At 40.0% G+C, this 5,742-nt stretch overlaps 1 pseudogene; it reads right to left on the bottom strand.

Annotated features, from left to right (window-relative positions):
- Positions 1-1,084: 1,084 nt before the first annotated feature.
- On the bottom strand, positions 1,085-5,395 carry LOC114106215 (thyroid receptor-interacting protein 11 pseudogene; annotated as a pseudogene).
- Positions 5,396-5,742: the final 347 nt, after the last annotated feature.

Here is a 5,742-nt window from a genome sequence, read left to right as displayed (position 1 = left end):
AAATTTTATTTAAATGAATTTTAATAAAAGTGTTCTTCATGATTTTAGAAACTACAGGTGTCAGAGAAGTATGTGCTATGCAATCTGCTTTTTCTCTTCTCTGATTTCACCTACTTAAGCTAGAAACTTTTGATTCATCTTTTACCTTAATTTACAAAAAGGTTGTAACTACTCCTTTTTTAAAGCCTTTCATCTTTCAAAAATTGATGTTATCTTCTTTCTCTCCCCAACTGTTTTTGATCAAATGTTTCAAAAAATGTCTTTATAAGCATTATTGTGGAGCCCCCAAAAGAATGTAAATAAACACTCCAGATGTTTAATGATACATACTTACTAACTTTTCCATTGGCAATGGATCATGTGATTCCACTTCGGGGTTGACTCATGAAAATACTCTTCCTTCTGGACATATTTAACATCTAGAAAACTGAATTAATGTGAAGTGACTTTTCTATAGAAATGGAAATAAGTAACATGGATAAGGGTCATAGTATTTGGATTTAAAGTATCTTAGAATTTATCCAAGTAACTTCATGTTCAGGCTTTCCCCGTTCTAATTTTCTTTTACTAGTTGTACAAGGTTTTCTTTTATCAACTAAAAATTCACAACTTTTTGCAATATTATATTGGGTTTTCATATACTCTAAATCTGAGATATATATCCTTTTCTTAAGTGTTGGATCTTTCTTCTTCCTTGTTAATTAAATGTATCATTTTTATCTTAATGCCATTAAATTTATCAAATATAATCATTAAAAAAAGAGGTTGGAGCTAATGGTTCACTAATGCTGCTCTGTACAGTTGCTCACAAAAGTACATCAGAATTGAAGACTGGTGATGATTAGCTGCTACATTGGAACAAAATTTTATAAACAAAAAGTGCTACAGCAAACAAAACAAATTTTTAAAAAAGTGCTATAACAAAAAAACACAACAACAACAACAAAAATATCTAGTAGCTATATACCTATATATATACCAGCTGTTTTTCTTTCTCTTTTTGTCTGCAAATGCATGAGTTCTTTTCCAAAAGGCCACTCTGTAAAAAAAAACACAAAGTGTTTCTAAAGTCTTCTTTAGAGTGCTAAATCATCTCTGGTTGAGAATGCCTTTGCTTTAGAAGGTGCTCTAGTACTACTGTGGCACTACTGTCCGGGGACACTGGCAATAGTGTAAAGGTGGGCATGAAATCTGCAATGGGTTTAAAAAGAGGATGTCCAGGTCCACCAAGACCAACTCCAGCTAGGTTACTAAGAGGCACAGCTGCCGAACGGGGAACCAAGAATGGATTCCCGTTGGTGCTTCTACCAGCTCTGAATTTGGCTGCATCTTTAACACTTCCTGGTACATTTCCACCTTGCTCTCTCCTTCCTGGTGAGTCTGGACAGTCCATGGCATGAGCAGAGAGTTTGGGTGGTGGGGCAGAGGGATGAGATTCCATTTCCAGAAATTTGACAAAGAGTTCTGAAAAAGAACTATTAAGCACAGGTTGTTGATTTGGTCTCCAAGGTATGTTGGGGACACTTTTCGATGCCCCTCCAAGCCAACTAGTCATCCACTCAATAACACCACCGGAATATTCACTCAACAACTGCTCCATTTCCTCTTTTGGAATGTCCAGGATGCTTCCCATTAACTGTAAGGCTTCTCGGCGTTTAACTTTTGGTGTATGGAAATGACCAATAAAAAGGTTTCTCATAAGGACTTTGTCCACTTTTCCTTCTGGGCTGTTTGCCAAAGTCGACAATTTCTTTTGTGCCTTGTCCAACATTTCTTTTCCGAGCTCGTTTTGCCTTTTAAGTTCTTGGATCTGTTGTTCCTTCCGATCTAACTCTTCTGTAAGTCTGGAAGCAGAATGCAACATAGCATTTGCTTCATCCAAACGTTCCTGCAATGATGATACTTGTCCTTCTAGCTTTTCTGCCTTGTTCTTCCATTCTGCTATCGACTGTTTTTCTTTTGCTAATTCAGCAGAATACATTGCTTTTTCTTCTTCTTGGAAATGCTCTAGAACCCTTTGCAGGTTAGTTGATGACAGGGCATACTGCCTTACTCGTGCCTGGGAGAGCGAAAGCTGCTGTGCATTCTCATCCCTCTGTTGAGAGACCATCCTCAACTGTTCTTGCAGTGACTCTATCTGCACGCTGGCTTGATGACTTGCCTTAGAAGATGAAACTAGCTTTTCCTCCAAAAGCGTGACTTTCTTTCTCAGTTTAATCTCTTGGTCTTCTGCAGCCAAAATGTCCTGGGTGTAAGACTCTTCTGATTCCAAGAGATGGCTGCGTAGCCTTTCTAGCTCCCAGTTCAAGCGTAGTTCTTTGTCACGGAACTGTTGAACCTCGTGCTGGAGAGTACTGTTTTCCATCTGTTCTTATTTTAGTGCTACGATGACTTGGTCTCGTTCTTGCTGAAACATAACTGTCTTCTCCTGCATTGATGCAACTGCATTTGAAAGCTGACTTCATTCCTCAGCTTCTCCCTCTTCTTTTTCTTGTAAAAGTTGCTCAAAAGCAAGAGCTTTCTCCTTCATTGACTCACACTCCAGTTCTTTTTCTTCCAGCCTCACAGAGAACTTCGAGTTTGTCTCTTGTAGTGCTTGATACTCCCTTTCCTTTTCTTTGGATGCTACTCTCAATTTTTCATTTTCCCCTTTTAATTTAGAAAAGTCCACTTCGAAAATCAATATTCTCTCCTTTAGGTCTCTTAATGTTTGCTTCAACAACTCCTTTTCGTTCCATAGGTCACGTTGTTCACTTCCACTTTCTCTATTGAGGCTTTTTACATTTGTTTCTTGAAAAATATCAGAATTCTCTGTTTGAGCATCGAGTCTTTCTCTAGGCAACTGGGCTTGTACTTGTTCAATCGTTTTCTGCAAGTTCTTAATTTCCTCATCTTTTTCTAAAATTAACTGGATATGCGCAGCATTCATCTGCTCATATTGGTATTTAAGGTCATCCATTTCCTTCTTCTGCTCCTGTAAAGACTGAAGGAGTCACATTTTATGCTTGTTTTGATTTGTAATTATCTTTTGATGGTGTTTAATTTCATCTTCCAGATGATTTTTGACTATTTTCAGTTGAGATACCTCTGATTCTAGTTCTGGGATACCATCAAGGGTTTTAGGCTCAGCTACAGGGACAGCTCGATTCTGCTGTTCCTTAAGGCTCTCCAATTCTTCTTGCAGATGGTTGTTTTCTGCTGTCATGGAGCCAAGACTTCTGTCCTTTTCTTCTATGGTTTGCCTTAAAGTTTCATTTTCTCTTAAGGCCTGAGAACACTCATCTAAATCCTTTTGTAGTTCTGAACATTTTTCTTCCAGTTTTTCAATAAAAACTTCTTTCTCCTTTATAAGTTGTATCAATTGCTTCTCTTCTTCCACATGAGGTGCCAAAATTTCCTCAGTTTCTTTTGGATCAGTAGTCATTGGCTCAATATTCTTTTTGAGTCCTGCTATTTCAAAGTCCTTCTCTTGACTGAGTTGAACTACACAATCAGGTTTCAGCTGTAAGGCAGAGGTATTCAAATGACATGCATTGGAGAGTTCCTGAATAGTCTGCCTGTGATTCTTTGCTTCTTCCAACAGTCTTTTTTCTGCCTGGTTCAGTTTGGCTTCTATCTCTTCTTTGTCTCTTATTAGAGTCTCCTTGACAGTGTCTTTTTCTTGAGACACTTGATTGTTAGCAGCAATAGATGCTTCCAACTTACGTCTTACATCTTTACATGCTAAAATCAATATTTCATTCTCCCTTTTGAGATCAACAGCAACTTTCTTTAAATTTTCATTGAGCTCTTCTACTTCTGAAAGATTTTGCCTTAAGTTGCTAACTTCAGCTTCCCGTTCTTTAAGCAAGTCATCCTTCACATTACTGTTAGAGTCTTCATTCAGAGAACTTCGGAACTTACTCTGACATCCAGACAGCTCACCTTCAGTTTGTCTAATGTGTTCCTTAAGCTCAAGGTTTTCCTGCTGGATGTTTAAGCTACTTTGTTGTGACTTATTTAGCTGATCTACTAAATCTTCTACTTTATCTTCAAGCTTCTGCTTGGTTAAATGCAAATCACTGAGGCTCTGTGCACTCTGAGTTAACTTCTCCTTCTGCACATGCAACTCTTTGGATAGGTTCATTTTATCATCCTCAAGTTGATGAACTCTCTTTTTTTCATCATCTAGATCTTGTTTCAATTTCTGGATGACAAGGTCTCCTTCGTTTTCTTGTTTTGATAGCTCATCTTTTATCAAAACCATGTGCTTTGTAACTTCCTGATTCTGATGGTCCAGTTCTTCTAACTCAGCTATCAGCATTTTCTTTTCATGGATACTCTGATTCAGTTCTTCCTCCTTTGCCTTCAAGTGAAGTTTTAAGTCATGTAATTGAACATTCACATTCATGTCTGCTGAAGCTGTGTTTTTAACTACTTGAGAGTCACAGCTCAATTTTGACAGTGTTATCTGAAGTTCCTCCTTTTCTTGACTCAAGGATGACTTCTCTTTCTCTAAAGCTTCCACATGCATTTTAAGTTTCAGATTGTCTTCAGCAAGACTCTGATCCTGGTTTAAACCATTTAGTCTCATTATTTCCTTTTCAGCATCAGACAGGGCTCGTTGTAGCCTCAACACTTCTTCCACTGATGAAGAATTTTGTGGAAGGATTGTTCCCTTTTCTGCCACAGTAGCACTCTGCTCCAAAACTGACACTTCATGCTGATGATCATCTATGTCTGAACTTGGGTTTCGTTCAAGAGTCTTGATAGTATTTTGCAGTTTGCAGATTTCACTGGGGTCAGAATTCCGTGTTCCCTGAGCCTCAGCAATATGCCTCGAATGGCCAACTTCAGATTCAAGTCTTGAAACTTCAATTGACAATCTGGTTATTTCCTGGTGGGATGAAATTAGGTCATTAAAGTCCATGTCATCATCAGGAAAGGCTGAAAAATCACTACTGATCCGGGAACCAAATGGAGCCAGTGCAGTGGTTGTTGGTACACCACAAGCTCCTGAACCTACCCATTGAGCAGCTGCCTGGAGGTTGAACACTTGATCTTGCAGTGCCATCTGTCTTGCTTTCAGATGGCTGATCTCTACCTCCTTCTGTTGCAGTTGATTTCCGTAACTTGGACACTGATGCTTTATTTGCAGCTCTGATGCTTCATGTTTTTCCTCCAGATCAGTACAATACTTTTGAAGTCTTTCATTCTCCGATCTTAGTGGAGCATCAGTAGCTTCCATTTCCTTTCTCCGACAATCAGGTAAACCTGCTTCTATGTCTCCTATGCCATCCAGAAGCATTTCCCTGGTGAAACTGGATATACGGTCGGTGAGGGAAGGCAAGTTGCTCCCCACCTGACCCAAGAAGTTGCCCAAGCCTGAGCCCAGGCCTCCAAACCAGGACGACATCGCCGCCACTTTAGTGAGCCATCGGATCAGCTCTGAAAACCGCGTCCAGCACCATCCACTTCTCTCCCCAGAACGTCCTCAAGCATTGCTGGGGTCAATTATGAATCAAGAAAGAGCTCAGAATTCTGAGAAGCGCGGGGCTCCGCCAACACCACCCGTCTTGTTCTGCCTGTAAAAGCAGAGGCCTGTCCTGGTCTTTGACCAGGGACTGGCAGCCAGTGGCACAGTCACCCCTCCCTCTCCCTCCCAGGGGCCTCTGCTTCTTCCCTGGACTTTCCTATCAGCTATTGGCTCCCAGGATTGGGAAGGGCTGACTGGGAGGAGCTAGAGGTACAGGAAAGTGTTCT

The sequence above is a fragment of the Marmota flaviventris genome, chromosome 11 (genome assembly GCF_047511675.1).
Source record: "Marmota flaviventris isolate mMarFla1 chromosome 11, mMarFla1.hap1, whole genome shotgun sequence".
Classification (NCBI taxonomy): Eukaryota; Metazoa; Chordata; class Mammalia; order Rodentia; family Sciuridae; genus Marmota; species Marmota flaviventris.
Note: the sequence above shows the minus strand (reverse complement) of the source record. Positions and strands in the feature narration are given on the sequence as shown.